Genomic DNA, 18,332 nt, shown 5'->3' on the forward strand with positions numbered 1-18,332 from the left:
CTTGGGGGCCCTAGGACCCCTAGGGACACATTTGGTTTGTTCCAATGCATCAAGAGGGGTCATAGGTTAACCTATGACTCCTCTCAATGCATTTCATGACAACATATGTCCCTGGGGGCTCTAGGACCCCTAGGGATGCATTTGGTTGGTTCCAATGCATCGAGAGGGGTCATAGGTTAACCTATGACCCCTCTCGACACATTTCATGACAATGTATGTTCATAGAGGCCCTAGGACCCCTAGGGATGCATTTGGTTGGTTCTAATGCACCGAGAGGGATCATTGGTTAACCTATGACCTCTGTTGATGCATTTCATGACAACCTATGTCCCTAGGGGTCCTAGGGCCCCTAGGGAGATATCTGGTTCATTCAAATGCATCGAGAGGGGTCATAGGTTAACCTATGACCCCTCTTGACCCCTAGGGACATAGGTTGTCATGAAATGCATCAAAAGGGGTCATAGATTAACCTATGACCCCTCTCAACGTATTTGATGACAACATATGTCCCTAGGGGCCCTAGGACCCCTAGGGATGCATTAGGTTGGTTTCAATGCATCAAGAGGGGTCATAGGTTAACCTATGACCCCTCTCGATGCATTTTATGACAACGTATGTCCCTACGGGTCCTAAGACCCCTAGGGATGCATTTGGTTGGTTCTAATACATTGAGAGGGGCCTCAACACATTTCATGACAACGTATGCCCCTAGGGGCCCTAAGACCCCTAGAGATGTATTTGTTTGGTTCTAATGCATCAAGAGGAGTCATAGGTTAACCTATTTCCACTATTGATGCATTTCATGACAATGCATGTCCTTAGGGGCCCTAGGGCCGCTAGAGATGTATTTGGTTGGTTCCAATGCATCAAAAGTGGTAATAGGTTAATGTATGACCCCTCTCGACACATTTGATGACAACGTATGTCCCTAGGGGCCCTAGGACCTCTAGGGACACATTTGGTTGATTCTAATGTGTCGAGAGTGGTCATAGGTTAACCTATGACCCCTCTCAACACATTTCATGACAACATATATCCCTAAGGGCCCTAGGGATGTATTTGGTTGGTTTTAATGCATCGAGAGGGGTCATAGGTTCCTATGACCCCTATCGACATATTTCATGAGAACGTATATCCCTAGGGGCCCTAGGACCCCTTGGGATGCATTTGGTTGGTTCTAATGTGTCAAGAGCGGTCATAGGTTGAGCCCTCTTGATGTATTTTATGACAACATATGTCTCTAGGGGCCTTAGGACGCCTAGGGAAACATTTGGTTGGTTCCAATGCATCGAGAGGGGTCATAGGTTAACCTATGATCGCTATCGGCACATTTCATGACAACATATATCTCTAGGGGCCCTAAGACCCCTAGGGACCCATTTAGAATGCATCGAAAGGGGTCACTAGGGGCTCTAGGGACATATGTTGTCATGAAATGTGTCGAAAGGGGTCATAGGTTAACGTATGACCTCTTTTGATGCATTTCATGACAATATTATATTTAATAATAATATAATATTATATATTTTAATATAATAATAATATATTATTATATTATATAACAATAATAATCATATATATTACTAGATTATAGATTTAATAATAATAATAACCATATATATTATTATATATAACAATAATCATATAATATTACTATATATATATTACTATATTATAATTAGTTATAATAATTATTATTATATTTATAACTATATTATATTTAATAATAATAATCATAATTATATGTAATAATAATATTAATGTCCACACTTCCCCCAAATAAATTTCCTTCTAAAGCCCTCTAAAGTTTCCCTCTCGAATTTCCCTCCAAAATTGCAATTGGAAAATCTTTCCTCTCAAATTTCCCTCCATATTTGCAATTGGAAAATTCACAATAATCAGATACCTGATTTGAGTTCAGGTATTCAATTAGGCTCGGTATTTACCTAGCCTATTTGGTCAACCCAAAAAACATGTTTGAGAAGGGTTTCACTCACACATAGACTTCGAGTAGCCATCTAACAATGTTATTTTCATCAAAATTGAATGAAATGAAAAGGGTATTTTTATAACACTCTCGAGATTCCACGAATATAATTACTATCAAATTTTTAGTTTGACAAGTATTTATTAGTTATTTTTCAATGAAGATGATTGTAAAGTGCTGATTGAAATAATGATTAAAAAATAGCTATAACTTTCAAACGGTATAACATTTTTTAAATCCAAAAGTTGCATCACATTCTATGCTTTGCTTAGTATAAGGGGATTTTTTTTTTCGCAAAGTTTTCAATTAGTTAAGGTGGTCAGACACGGGACTTTTTTTTCTCGAAAAATTTTTAGTAGAAAATTCATACTTAATTATTTATTTGGAAGAAAAATACCTAATATATGCATCACATTCGCGCATGTGTCTACTTTTTATATCTATATTTATAGTAAAAAATATTATCATTTGATTTTTCTTAAGGTTGTTAGAAATACATCTACTTTTTATTTTCGCCCTAAAATTTTTGTAGTACTGCATTAATATCCAAACTTTTGTTCAATTAAATATTTTTTTCTCCAAATAAGGCCTAGTAGTTTAGAAACTACATTCAATTTCCTACCGATTATTTTCTTACAACTTTTTGATATAAAGTCCAGAACCACTTTACATTATGTGTCAAGTTGACATAACCCTCATTTGTTGGTTTTTCATTGCCACTTAAGGCCATAGTTTGGTCGACCATGATCTTGCACATACCCATTTATGATCCCAAATCACATTCCTCACTAAATCTTGCTTATGAGGGGTATTCAATCCCCTAATATTCTAGAAAAAATATTCATTTAGAATAAGGGGAGCATATCTCCTAAATGGTTTTCTATTTTCTAGCCACAATATCTTCCTTATTAGGTGATTCCCGAGTTTCCTTTTCATTCTTTTTTCTAAGAATTGATTTCTTTCCTCCCACATCTAGTTTGATAAGATTCATGGTCACTTTATTGACAAAAGAAGGCATTCATTGCTTAACTTTTTCTCCTATTATTCACAAACTGCCAAGGTTGCTCATTAGAGGAAAGAAAAGAGTTCTGCTTAATTGACAATTCTAACCACTAGCCCTCTAGAGAGAAACAATTATTTGGGACCTTAGAAAGGATCTCAATTAAGTTAGAGAGCTTCCAGGGCTAAAGCTTGAGCTCCAAAAAGTTCACAACTACCTTTACACTCGAAACAAAAGGTCTAGGTAGCACCATTTGGAAATTTTGGATGAGCACATTAGAAGAAGGGGAACCCACCACACCCTCAACCAACTCTTTGGGGCCTAAAAAATCTTGCCAAATATTCCCTATAAAATTCTTCCAATCCATCAAACCATCTTCAAATAGAACCCCGTCCTCCAAAAGACCCGCCCTCTAAGAAGGCATAAACTCTAATTGCAACTCAGTATCAAAAGTATTAGCAACAACCTTAGAGGAGAGGTTACCTAATTTTAGAGATCTTTGAGGCAACATCCCACTAGCAAGATTGGGACCCATAAGAGAATCCTCCACACCCATTACCTTCAGAAAGACACTTGAATACTTTGATTTCCTTGACTAGAAACCTCCACCTCAGAGTTCTTGGGGAGAGGACCCTGCTTAGGATCCATGTTCCTTTTTTTTGTCCAAGGGGAAGATGAGGTTGAGGAGCCTTTTCAATTTTTTAGGATAGCTTTTAGCCTAATGACTTATCTTGTTGCAAATAAAATAGACAAAGGGAAGGGTTTTTAATTCCACCTCCTATTTGAGTAGCCCCTACTTTGAGTTAATTTTTATACTAGATGATAAGTTTTCTAGTCTACAAACGTTGACACAAATACAAGTAGAGACTAGCCTAGATCTACCTATTGTACACTAATCAACAACCACAAATTGACCAAGGCAATCTATGATGCCTTTAAAAATTGCTTCATTCCAAAACTCCAACAGTAACCCAGGGAGTTTGACCCAAACTAAGGCAAAGGAAAAAAAATTGTCCTCAAAGGTACATGCAGGAGCCCATTTTGAAAAGATAGGGCCATTTTTCCAATCATCCAAGGACTGTAGAAAAGAATCTGATTACAATCCTATTTATTAACGAATTTGAAGGACATGAAGCCCTTGGGAAGAGCCACAATCTCAACTTGGCATTATAGATACCATTTTTTAACATGGGAATGAACTTCCTCAATATTGAGACAAGATTCAAGAAAATTACCTATAAGCATCAACTCCAAAGTTGAAATAGAAGAATCCAAAAGAGGGTATGGAAAATAAATCAAGAATTCCCTGTTCTAGCATCCCACTTTGACAGGTTTGACAGGAAATGAAGGTATGTAATTCAAGGTGACCCCAGATAATCTCCCCCAATCTTTTCGTTACCACTTGAACGTCCCATTCATAGGGTCCCCATAGTCCACATCCAAAGGATCCATGGGACTCCCCTTGTTAGAACCAGAAGTGACACATGAGGAAAGTGGGACCACAATCTCATACACTCTAGCCGAAGTCACCACAACAACATGCTTCAAGGAAAATTTAGAGGAAACTCCCAGATATTATGGGAACATAATACTGTTAGGAATAAAGCTTGTAGCAAGGTAAGACACCCCTAAAAATCCTTGTGGACATCCAACATCATGCTCACCATTGCCATTTTCCCACTTGGTAATTTCACATTCGAACTAGCACTGCCATCCTGCCCTTCCACCGACCCCTCTGAGCTCGCCATTGTGTTTGATGACAATTACTATTTTTTTTTTATATTAAATATCAATTTTTAGTTTTTATAATTCATTTAGCCAATAGGATATTTCTCGGAGGACGTAATAGGTTTGCTATTTTTTTAATATTATTATTTTTATTTCTCTAATTGATTTTCAAAACAATTTTTTTAGTGGAGAATTTTTTTAAATATAATCATATGTTATAAATTGAATATAAATAAATATAATATTTTTTCTCTATTTAAAAGATTTTTTTAATTATAAATTATTTATAATTGGATTTATTACATGAGGTTATATTTTTAAATTATCAAGCACCTACCTATAAATTTTTTTATCAAGAACCTATCTACTTATCATTGTAAAAGTACAAAAGCGTGCAACTACTAATTAAGAAAAATTAGAAATTTATGTAATTAACAATAGACAATAAGAACATTATATATTTTTAAGTAGATAAGCTAAAACAATTGAAAAAACTTATACACAGTTATAAAACCAATTAAAATTTAATTAAAAAATTATACATTAAAAAGATTTAAAAAAACACAAATCATCAAAATGAAATCCACATTAGAACACTTAAAAGTTGAGTAAAGAAGTCTTAGTGAGCCATATTCACATATACTTTTTTAATTCATGAAACGTAGTTACTGACTCACCACTTTTTATAGTCACAAATGTCGAAACCAAATCCTACATTTTCATTTTATTCACTTATTCCTTTTTTCATATCGACTTAAGGGGTTTTTTTGGCAAGTGGAATAGGAATAGTTATTCTGGGTTTGTTATTTCGGGAATAGAAAATCAAAATATGTATTCCTCTTCTCAGTTTGGTTCACTCAGAATTCGATTGGGAAAATGTATAATCTCGTTTCGTTGTGCAAAAGCGGTATTGGAATAAGATTTTTTTTTTCATTATACATTTTAATGAGTTGGATTACTTTTATTTTTTAAAAGATTTTATTTTATTTTTTTTAGAGTGAAGTTAAATTATGGAATTTTTTTAAAAAAAATTAGACACAATCAATTGAAATAGTAATGAAACTAATATGATTTATTCATCATTTTAATAGAATTAGTCACCACAATACGATCAGAAATGAGTTCCAAACAAAAAAATACTCAAATTTCTATTAAGTATGTCCACCATTTCTATTCAAAATCATAAAATAAATTACAATGTACAATAGTTTCTTTGCCTTTTGACTACATTTACTCACATATGGTCCCAAAAGACTAGTAAGATTGAAACAATTATAATTCCTAAGATGCCTCAAAGAAACATGTTTTCCCTCTCTCGGACCCTGCACAACTTGTAATTAGCAATTTCATGTGCTATAGATTTAGCTATGATAGATGTGGGTGGAACATCATCGACCCACTGAAAGAAATTACAACCACTATCCCCTTGCAATATAAAATCTAAATTAGTAGTGTCCACAACAATTAGTTGATACAAAAAATGTAAACATATACAAAAATTAGTAATAAACTTTCTTCCATTTGGACAACAAAAGAATTTATACTTTGGATTATTTGTTGTGCACAAGGTCTTCAATACTACATGGCCAACACCACACTCATACATTGGGAAATTTAAATCCATCAACCCTATATAAAATTTGAACAAATACAAATAAAATGAAATATTCAATTAGCAAGATATATTATTTTACATACATTCATTACATAAGAATCCAATTTATAAAATGATAATGACTTTAACTAAATATTTTATATGATCATTTGAACTTTTTCTAGTCACATTTTATAACTCAAAGCTGAATCAAAAAATATCTCAAAATTGAGCACAAACATATCAAAAAGAATTATTTCAACCAAGACAAATAATGAAAGCAACCTAGCACCCTACTATTTCATGGGCTATTTTCTATGTTTGTGCTTTTAATGGGTCAATTGGGTACTTTTGTCTATGGTTTTAATGGATTTGATTTCGAGAGTGTGTTATAGTTTAGTAGTAAATACTCTAGCCTTTGATGTTGTTCTGATTTCAATCATGCATGTCTAGTTTTAATGGATTTAATTTTGAGAGTGTGTTATAGTTTAGTAGTACAAATACTCTAGCCTTTGATGTTGTTTTGATTCTAACAGGTGTTGAGTTGACATCTACTATTTGTCTCTAATGATTTCAAGCATTTAATTTTACAATTTTGGTCACTATTCTAAGCTACAGGGTAGTGTTGTTTTGATTCTACATAGTATGGCTGGAATTGAAATAGACATTGGGAGAACTACTTGTAGATGTATGAACAAGGTATGTTTCTTTGTTGTTTTATTCACATTCTTCCAAAAGTAGTGAGCGCTATAAGATTAAATAAATATTTTTAACTTTCGTGTTGCTGTGTGTGTGTGTGTGTGTGTGTGTGTGTGTGTGTGTGTGTGTGTGTGTGTGTGTGTGTGTGTGTGTGTGTGTGTGTGTGTGTGTGAGAGAGAGAGAGAGAGAGAGAGAGAGAGAGAGAGAGAGAGAGAGAGAGAGAGAGAGAGATTCTCTTCTTGTGTCAAACAAGATTAAGGAAAGCTTGAAATTTCTTAATAGTAAGGTCTAAATAAACAATCAATTCATATGCATCTTCATTGTTAATAGACCGGTCATGCCCTAAATTGCAAAATGAAACAACTTAAGTGTGAGTTTGTTAAGGTTGCCTATGTTTTCCTCGTAAATTTCTTGTTGAAACATAAACTATTGAGCTAGACAGGAGCCATGACCCCACTCCAGGATTTTATTCATAAATTCACAAATGGGTACTCTATTTTCCAGTTCAATTCACACAATGGTTGGAAAATACCATATTTTTATGTGCTTGCCACACATGAATCTCACCAAGATTTTAGTAATGTAGAGACATAGTGTGAATTTCCACATAAATGTCCTTGTTATTTCTGTATGTTCTGAGTAAGGTTTGACCTTGTTTTAGTTTTTTATCATACTTCCATTATAGTTTAAAGGAAAATATTGAAATTTCCTATACCACTATGATGAATAAAGTTCACTTGACCTTATTTTTCCTTAGATGCTCATATTTGATTAGACATACTACAACAAAGCAAAATTCCATGAGCTCCTCATGAATCACGAAGGCCTTGATGTGAAGCAAGCCTTAGCAACTGTGCTTTATAATTCTCCTAGGAAATGGAGAATACACTCCTTAGAACATGGAAATTTGTTTACTTTTGGCATGGAGAGAGCCATCCAATTTGCTATAGTTTAGTACATGTGAGTTGTGGATAATTTAAAATGGGAATCAACCCTTTCAAAATTTATAGGGGTACTTTTGAGATGCCTTAAATTCTTTTTGTAGATACAGTACAACTTTTACAAAATATAGTGTCTATGTTCTCTAGTAGTTGGCTAAAATTGAGGACTAGTTAGCAAAAATGATGGAATTTTAATGAATCTAGCTTAATACAATACACTTAATAAATTTGTGGCATAATCTGAAAGATTAAATAAAAATATCGCACTGCTCTACTATTGAGATGCCTTTACAATTCAAGCACAAATGTGAGTTCATTTGTAGTCTTGTTCTAATTGTATAGGTAAGCTACAAGGAACTACTATAAGCTACTGGTTAGTGTTGTTTTTGTGTTTTTGAACAATGGACAAAGCTATACATATGTTTGAACAACATCTACACAAGTGAAGCAATTTGATTTCACAGTTTGCCACAGTAGTTTGAAACAACTATTACAATATCAAAATGACATGAAACATAAATAGATTTCAAAAATAAATTACAATATCCTTTTTGGATCAACAGTTCAATACAAAAGTATGACACCCTCTTCCATCTAGAAAGAAAAATAAAATTGACATTTAAATATTTCTTTCAAATAAAGCCATTACAATTGTCCAAATTTATATCTAATAGAATCTTCCCTTGTTGAGTCATCAATCTTGAAGAACCCAATAGATCTTGTTGGTTATTGCATAAAACTATCAGATGCAATAATCATAGTCTCTCAACTAATTTTGGGGGTGGCTTTTAAGGCAGGAAACAAAATTTGTAGCATCTTTCTTAATATCCTCTTTACCAAATTTGATGGTGCGCGACTTATTGATTCCCTCCCTTATCACATGGATTCTTTCAAATATTACATCCAAAGAAGTGGCCATGCTTGCCTTCCTCCTCTTTGGCCTCCTTATCATTGGTGTGGAAGGAATGTTTCTAGTGGATGTAGTGGACTAATTTGACTAAAGGTAATCTTCATGTAAATCATCAACAAAATTCAGAGGCATATTAATTTCCTTGTCATCACCCAGATCAACAACCTCATCAAAGAGGTTACCATCTTTAGCATCTTGCACTATTGTAGCCACATTTCCTTCCACCATGTCATTTCCCAATTTGATCGCTAGCTCGTTAAAATAGGTGAATGACTACCTCTTATACACTTTTGCAATCCTAAATTTGTTTATCTACACATTGGAAAAATAAAATAATTAGATATTTGTTTGAAATTAGAATAGGACATGAATTTGAAGAGGAAATTACCTTCAAAAGTTCATCCCATACGCTGTCCTTGGCATCCGTGCAATGAGTTGTCTCGTTCCAAGCAAACCCACTTTTATTTCTCCACTCTTTCATTATTTTGTGCAGTGACTTCCATGTTTTCAAATTATTTCTAAAGTTATCTCTTCCAAGATTCAACTTTGACTCTTTATTGAATCTCCTCTCAATCATTTTCCATGCTTCTTTCTAAAAACCTCCTTCACCTTTCCTTCCTAGAGTAACATGTTCAAGGAGAAAATCTAGAAGTTTTCACTCCATCTCTCTAGTCCATACCACTTTTGGACTTCTAGAATAAATAGAAATGAGGGTAGCAATGGGGGGCATACAAACATCCTCATGTATGCTTGTCAATAGATTAGTAAAATATATTTTCAGCTTTGAGATAAGTAAATATTATATTGTTGCAAAACTTGCAATAAGTAATGAGTTGTTAGTAATAACGAGTACAAAACAACTACCTATTCTAAAATAGTGGGTACAAAATAGCCCGGAGTTTTTATTTTACATAGGTTCCAAAGATTTCTAAAATAAAGCATAAGAATATTTGGGAGTCACAATTCAGAAATCACAGTTTTAAATCACTTAATCAACAAATTTAAAGCATAACAATAATTCTAGTTTGCAATTCATAAATCATAGTTTTAAATCACTCAAGGAAAAATTTGAAAGCATAACAATAATTCTGATTTCCAATTCATAAATCACAGTTGTAAATCACTCAATGAGTGATTTGAAAGCATAATAGTAATTCTGATTTGCAATTCATAAATCACAGTTTTAAATCACTCAATCAACAATTTGAAAGCATAATAGTAATTCTAATTTGTAATTCATAAATCATAGTTTTAAATCACTCGATCAATAGTTTTAAAGCATAACAATAATTCTTATTTTCAATTCATACTTCATAATATCAAAGTTAATGAATCAATAGTCTATACGAAGTGTCAATTCAAGTATTGTAGTTGTTCAAAAGAGAGGAAAAAATGTGTAAATGGGAGTAAAAAGAACAACTAATGTCTATACAAAAAAACTAATGTTGAGATCTATAGGCCTCCCACATGCTTCATGCTATTTCATCTTGAAAATATCCCCAGTCATCTCTATTTCGTTGAGTCATCCCATAAGTTTCAAGAATTGACAAATTTATCCCATCCTGATCATCATCCTCTTCAATTTCCATATCGAGTGGAACACCATTTTCATATATTTAAAAATAGACTCAAGAAAAAAAATATATGACAATATGAGATTTACCTTGAAGTATGGATCAAAATGGTCCTTCCCAATAACTTCTAGAGGAGTATTTGAAGAAGGGGGCAAAAAGTAATTGGTATGGAGCGATATGATAGCCTTCAAGACCTTGTGGAAGTAGTGACTCACTGTCTCTCCTAAGTGACCAAATTTATGGTCAATCTTATGAATCCTTAGATTGTGGCCAAGAGTATGTAGTACCATAACTAGTTGTTCTTCCAATTTCATGTTTATCGTATCTTTAATGCTCCCTTTTTTCCTTAGAATATTGGCAAGTTTGAAGACTGCTCCCATAGTCATGCATATTTGGTCATGGAAATCTATCTCATTGGAATATATAATACGTTTATAAAAAGAACAAGCAACCCTTCTTTGCTTGTGCTTGTGTCTTCTAGCATCTTTTGATGTTGCTACTATGAATACTACTTGGGCTACAAGCAAAATGGAAAGTACATGCAAGAGCATGATCTTCCTACAATGCTTCTATAAACTTGTATATCATTAGTAGAATCCATCAAATGCCATATAACATTTTAATGGAGTTATTAGTTGATATTACCATATAATTTTCATGTGGTATTAAAAACATTACTACAAAGTTATTGCAAGGAAAAGAACAAATAAACTGTCAATAATATCAATTAGTTTTAGAATCAATTATGCTAACTAGCAAGTGCAAATATATGTTTGGATACTATTTCAGTCATATGGATTCATGGGCATTTGTACAAAGCATTGGAGCATCATCATGTTTAGCTTATTTTTTAAATTGAGATTGAATGATTGATTAATTTCTATTACCAAAAATTGATTAATTGCAATTTGTATTTAGTCTCTTGTATTTGTGGTTGATCAATGTTAACTTAGATCCTTTTCAATATGACAATCGACTCCTCTTCTACTTGTCATCGGAGAATTTAACCTCTGATGTTGTGCATACAAGTGACCATAAAATTTTACTATCAAATTAAAAAATTTAGACAAATAAGAGCATATGAGCAATATTTTTTATATTTTGATGGTGTATTTTACTAGCATATGAGCAGTATTTTTGTTCTAGTGTATGAAAAGGTTTTATCCTCAGACATTCTAAGTTCTAATATTGTGTGTGTTGTGTCTTGCCTAGAGTTTTATGGTTTTTTAAAAGTTGGATTAAAATGATCATTGAGAACTTGATGAGGGCAAAGTCTCTATAATTTTTTTTGAAGATTTCAACAAAGGATCTGATTTGGGAATGTAGGGTGTACAATGGCTTGTTTTCAAAGTCAACTATGAAAGGATGCAGATGTGGAAAATATAGTTCATTCACTAATTTCACATGAGTTCATCAATTTTGATGATTCTAATTCATATGGTGAATGGACTATATGTACTCCTTACTAAAGATCTTCTAGAATTGGAGAGAGCAGCAACAAAAGATACTGAAGCAACAAAGTTAGATACAATGTAGGAGAACAAATACAACTTTCAAGACTCAATTCATCATCATTTTGATACTTCAACACCTTCCAGTTTGAGGCCTAGAAGTTGAGTTACATTAGGAGCGGAGAAAGGAAGATGTCAATTCAATTTGTTTGTTTTCTCATTGACATATCAAAATCATGAACAACATGGGGCTCAGGGATTCCCCATTACCAAATCGACTCTCAACTTTGGACTTCAGTGGGTGAATGTGGTAACTTAGTTTATTTCCTTTTAATCTCTCATTACATCATTATCTTTTACATTTTGTTTAAATCTGAAGTTAGAATAATTGCTAGTTTAGATTGAGATTTTGTTTTTTATATTGTAGATTTCTTTAGAGAGGAATGCCATGTTCAAAAGTTTAGAAAATCAATAAGGGACAATGAATAGAACCTTGGAAAGAAATTGTTTCCAGCAATAAACTATGACATCTCACATTAGCTTCCTTGACCTATCCAATGCGGTTGTAACCCATCCATTATGAACCTTGGAAGTGATTAATGCCATTATTTCAAGAGAGGGACTTTGATCTACATGTCCCTACCATTGTATTGTGTTAACTTTGTAGTCAATAGTAACAAAGGCAATGAAAACAAGGTTGGAGATAAAGAAGATGGTTATAATTATGATGAGGACACCTTGAGCACTGTCAGAATTCAGTCACCTAATCTACAAATTAGAGCAAGAGTTATGGAGACTGATTAAAGGTAACAATTGTTAATGTTTACGGTAGCCATGAGAGAGGCCCTTCATACCTGTAGCAATCAACATCAATTTTTCCCTGGGTTTATCCGCCTCATTGGACTATATCTTCTTCATTAGTTTTGAGCTCCTGATTTTGATGGTTGTATTTCATTGGGAGTTGGTCTGTGTCTCCTATAGAGACTCTATTAGGATCATGTTATTGTCCAGGTTATTAGGTAATGAAATCAAACAATGATACAATGATAACTTTTGTCAGTTTCCCAGTTGTGAAATCCCCCAATTAAAATTTTAGTTTTGAATATTTTCCAAAAAACACAACTAAAAGCTAAAAGCCTTTATTTGAAATAAATAATCTACACATTCCTACTATGCCCCAAATGTCAACTTTATAATAGGATATGGAGCTTAATAAAAATAATTATGCAATTGAAAGTAGATTTCCATCAATATCAATGAAATCATGATGGGACATAACTATATGAGTCATGATGGGTTTGTATGCAAATTATCAAAGCATTAAAAAGGGGCACAAAGTGTTTGACACATGTAGTTAGCTTGTTGCTAGAGAGTTAGCTAGCAATAAGATGGTTATGCTCATCCTGCTCTTCATTGCACTTTCCTACCAAAGCTAACATATTTTTTTCTATGAGCTACAATTTTGGCCCAATAAAGTTAGTAGGTTGGGGACCCTATACTAAAACCACATTAAGTATTTATAGAACATTACAAGTGTTTGGCCTTGGTATTAATTTATGTCACTTGGAAGTATACGAAGTTGCATATATCATATGAAATTTGTATAAGGTTTTTTTTTCCTGCAATCCAAATCTAGAGGCAACAAAAACATTATTGTGGTAGAGCTAAAATAGAATTAGGGTTTCTTCATTTTTTATGAAAGTTAGAGATACACAAAAAAGAAAATCGTGGAACAAACTCCTATTTAAGATAAGCAATAAGAAATATCCTTAGTGTGTTTCTCAGGTGGAAATCTTTATAAGGTTAAAGATGGGTTGTCACAAATAGTATTAGAGCATGATCTACCATCCTCATCCTACCATCCTGATGGACAAAATGTAAAGACTAGAAATTGAAGAATATATTAAGATTAGCAAAAGAGAAGAATAGAAAATGTTTGATCCCAATCAGAAAGAAATAAAATGAGTTCCAATATGGGTAGCTAATAAGAAATAATAGTAAAAGGAGGAATTTGAAGAGAGAATACTCTCACCATTGCATCCATGATCATGTCGTTACTTATACTGAATGAAAAACTCGAGAACTGCAATATCTATAATAAAAAATATAACTCTGTAATGTTAATTTGTTTACTTTATTAGAAGCTTGTAAAGATATTAGAACTAGGTCAAGAAAGTCCATGCCCAGATTGTTTTGACAAGTCTTACTCAAAACCCTCTTCTGGGAACTAATCTAGTAGACATGTATAGTAAGTATGCAAGTGTAGAAGGTGTACATCAAATAATGGACAAAATGTTTGAAAAAGATTCATTTTAATGGAATGTAATGATCAAATGGTATGCTCTATATAGACTGTATGAAAATGGAATAATACTATGATGTCAAATGCAACAAAAAGTTTCAGAGCTTAGTAGTAGAATATACCCATTTGTGCTAAAGTCATGCACTAGCTTATTGGGTCTGGAAAAAGGGTTGCTTGAGGAACTAGACAAGAGGAGACTTGAATCATCACCTAGATGAAGTTCATTCAGATGGAAAGATAGATAGAAATAAGGGATAAAGTAGGAAGGATAAAAATCATCAAAAGCGCATATACAATGGAGGTATTCTAGATTTGTTCTATCCATATCCATTGGGGTCTGTAAGAGGAAGAGTAACAAAATACATACATAAAAATGAGATTTGAAACTCACCTACAAATACTATTAATGCAAAAATAAAAAACAAATTAATAATGTTAGAAACAAACAAACAGTACACCGCATGTGCACCAAAGGAATATAGAATGTAAGGGGCTTCATTGAATGCAATGTTATGAAAACAACAAAATCTACATACCTCAAAATTTGACCATCCCACTCTTGTTGTGGACTCTGCTCCTCTTTGCCCTTAAAATATTGTAGAAACTTCTTACCAATGCCGTAAAACAAAATCCTACACAACCGTATTCAGACACATTACATTAAAAAGAATAATGATGAACCGTGCACTCAAAAAGAAATGAAACCCTACTCCATACTTGGTAAAAATGGAGGATAAAAGTTTCCTTCACCTACTACCAACGGACGTGAGCTGAGAATGAGCAGCAAACAAAAGTGAGGGAAAATGTAAAGTTGAGGGCACAGACCAAGAATTTTATATTTTCTAACAAAGTAATAAATGGAATAGGAATAAAAATTCCTATTCCACCTATTTAGGTGGAATTGCGTATGTCCCTTTTTTGGATAAAATTGGAATACTTATTCCCATTGTATTCCTATTCGTAATTCAACATTATTGCACCCAAATGGAGAATAGAGATACACACATGCCTATTCTAGTGGTATTCCCATTGCCAAACGAGCCCTAACTAAATACATTTACATCTCAAGCATGGATCCAAAGTAATTGTGTTTTGGCTCTTTGCAATTTGCGATAGAATATATACTTCAGTTTCCTTTTGATCCTTTGTAGAGGGAGGCATGGCTGCTAGCTGGTTTACAATTCAATTAATCTTCCAACCTTGGTCAAGAGAAAATACGTAAGCTTCCCTACACACATGCCTATTCCAATGGTATTCCCATTGCCAAATGAGCCCTAACTAAATACATTTACATCTCAAGCATGGATCCAAAGTAATTGTGTTTTGCCTCTTTGCAATTTGGGATAGAATATATAGTTTTGTTTCCTTTCGATCCTTTGTAGAGGGAGGCATGGCTGCCAGCTAGTTTACAATTCAATTAATCTTCGAACCTTGGTCAAGAGAAAATACGTAAGCTTCCCTCTTCTATATAATACTCCAAACGCCATTTCAAAGCCAACAAATTCCCTCTCTATAGAATCGGTGGCTACCATCCATCAATATGGTCAACACGATCATTGACCAATCTTGAAAAGTGAAGAACACTTGTCCCTAGAAGCCCAACATTCAAATATTTTGCTACGACACCTTGTCCTATTCAGCTGCAATGACCCACTCGAAACAAAATTGGGGATAATTCTGAGCATCCAAGATGAAACCACAAACATGAAAGGGCATTTTTGGACTGAGTCTGTAGCAACTTGATATAGCGACAACATTCTCAATTCAAAATGTCAATGAAAATGGAGGCGTTCATGGTGATTTTGGTAAAGGCCATTTTACCCATCATTAAGCCAGCTGTATTCTCGACCATTGCAAGATCATGGTGATGTAGACGCCGCCATGGCTATGAGCATTATACGAATCGTTCGTTAGTGGTGGAGGGCGAGGATGAAGCACAGGCATTTTAAGAGATTAATAAACAAAAGCCTTCTGATCAACAGCGTGAAGCTAAAGATGGTCATAGTGTGGCTCAATGAAGGGCAAATCAAGAAAGCCACGAATGATTTCAGTTGCATGAATTTAATCGAGAAGGGGAATTTTGGAATGGTGTAAAAGGGAAAACACCCCGATGGTTGGATGATTGCTGTGAAGAGAATGAAGAAGTGCTCTCTTGATGATGATTTAGAGATTTAGAGCAGCCTTCGCCATCGAAATTTGGTGGCTCTGTGAGGTTTTGGCATTGACGGTGACGACAAAGACGGGTTCCAGCGGTTTCTCGTTTATGACTACCTCACCAATGGCAGCCTCGATCAACACATTTTTAGAAACGCCGCTGGGAGAACGCTGACGTAGGAGCAGAGGAAGAAGATTATAATTGGGATTGCAAAGGGGTTATGTCATTTGCATTTCGGCATTCGGCCAACGACATATCACAGAGATATAAAGGCCAATAACATTCTGCTGGATGAGGACATGAATGCCTGTGTTGCTGATTTTGGGTTGGCAAGGATGGCGAGTGAAGGGGAATCCTATCTCATGTCAAAAATAAGCGGGACGCATGGGTATTTGGTGCCGGAGTATGCTCTGTATGGAATTCTTACAGATCGAAGTGATGTGTATAGCTTTAGAGTTGTGTTGTCGGAAATTATGAGTGGCAGAAGGGCTCTGGATATCTCTGTGGAATGTTCGACTGAATACCTTATTACTGATTGGGCATGGAAGCTCCTGGAAATGAGTAGAATAGTTGAATTGATAGATTGGAGAATGCACGAGAGTCAAGAGGTGAAAACAATGGATAGATTTGTTAAGGTGGGTATTTTGTGTACTCACGTTAATCTGGCTTTAAGGTCAAGCATGGTAGAGGCATTGAAGATGTTGGAGGGAGAGGCTGTCATTCTCGCAATACCAAAAAAGCCTTTGCCAGTAGCAAATCACAGAGCGGCGAACAATGGAAAGGCATTTCTCAGTATTATAGAGAGTTATCCTTCCTTCAACTCGTCTGTCATTAGAAGATAGGTGGCGCTTATGGGTTGTAACCCATGATGGTCCAATACATGAATTGTTTATTCCTTGCTGGTCATGTTTTTTATGGAAACATCTCAGCGGAGATGCCGATATCCTTGCTATTTCTGAGAGAGAAATGAGCTACTAAGAAATACAGTGTTCTTTATTTTTTATTTTTCTTGCCGTGGTCTCTATTCATAAAGAAGTTTTACTCATTTGGAACTGGAACTCGAATAGTATTAGGCTGAAATTTTTGTGTTCAAAAATTAAGAATTGTCAATTATTCATGCATTTTACTAAATTTATCTAATCTACAATTTTTACTTCATTTTTAAGAATTAGCCTTATGAAACAAACCAAAGACCTATAAATAAAAAATATTTATTTTAATGTAGAATGTGTTTATATCTTAAATTGATTGCTTACTTGAAATTTGGGAATAAGGATTTAGATGTCAATAAATGAAAAAAGGTTTTAAAATGTTTATCTGAGTTAGTATATTTTTTAACAATTATTTCTAATTTTATATTTTAAAATGTTTAGATATACTTTGAACAAGAGGATCTTTTATAGAGCTAGGATTTTTTTTCTTAAATAAGTGGAGGATAGATTTTTTCTATGATATAATTATAGCATTTCAACATGAAACAAAGACAACTTCACTACTCCAAGAAACCTCATTTTACTAAATTTATCTAATCTACAATTTTTACTTGAATTAGCCTTATGAAACAAACCAAAGACCAATAAATATAAAATATTTATTTTAATGTAGAATGTATTTATATCTTAAATTGATTGCTTACTTGAAATATAGGAATAAAGATTTAGGTGTCAATAAATGAAAAAAGGTTTTAAAATGTTCATTTGAGTTAGTATATTTTTTAACAATTATTTCTAATTTTATCCTTTAAAATGTTTAGATATAATTTTAACAACAAGACCTTTTTAGCATCAGTATTTTTTTCTTAATAATAATTGGAGGAAAGATTTCTTCTATGATATAATTATAGTGTTTCAACATGAAACAAGGACAACAACACAACTCCAAGAAACCTCATTTTGTATAATTTGTTATATCAAATCAAATCCCTTCTCAAAAATTGATTTATGTCCTTCATGACAACAACCACCAACAACTTATCTTGCACCATGATCTTG

The 18,332-nt window shown here is 33.7% G+C and overlaps 1 pseudogene; it reads left to right on the forward strand.

Annotated features, from left to right (window-relative positions):
• The first annotated feature begins 16,640 nt into the window (after positions 1-16,640).
• On the forward strand, positions 16,641-17,183 carry LOC149555332 (putative receptor-like protein kinase At1g11050 pseudogene; annotated as a pseudogene).
• The last annotated feature ends 1,149 nt before the right edge of the window (positions 17,184-18,332 follow it).

The sequence above is a fragment of the Cupressus sempervirens genome, chromosome 5 (genome assembly GCF_028749045.1).
Source record: "Cupressus sempervirens isolate cs-2001-9-10 chromosome 5, ASM2874904v1, whole genome shotgun sequence".
Taxonomy (NCBI): Eukaryota; Viridiplantae; Streptophyta; class Pinopsida; order Cupressales; family Cupressaceae; genus Cupressus; species Cupressus sempervirens.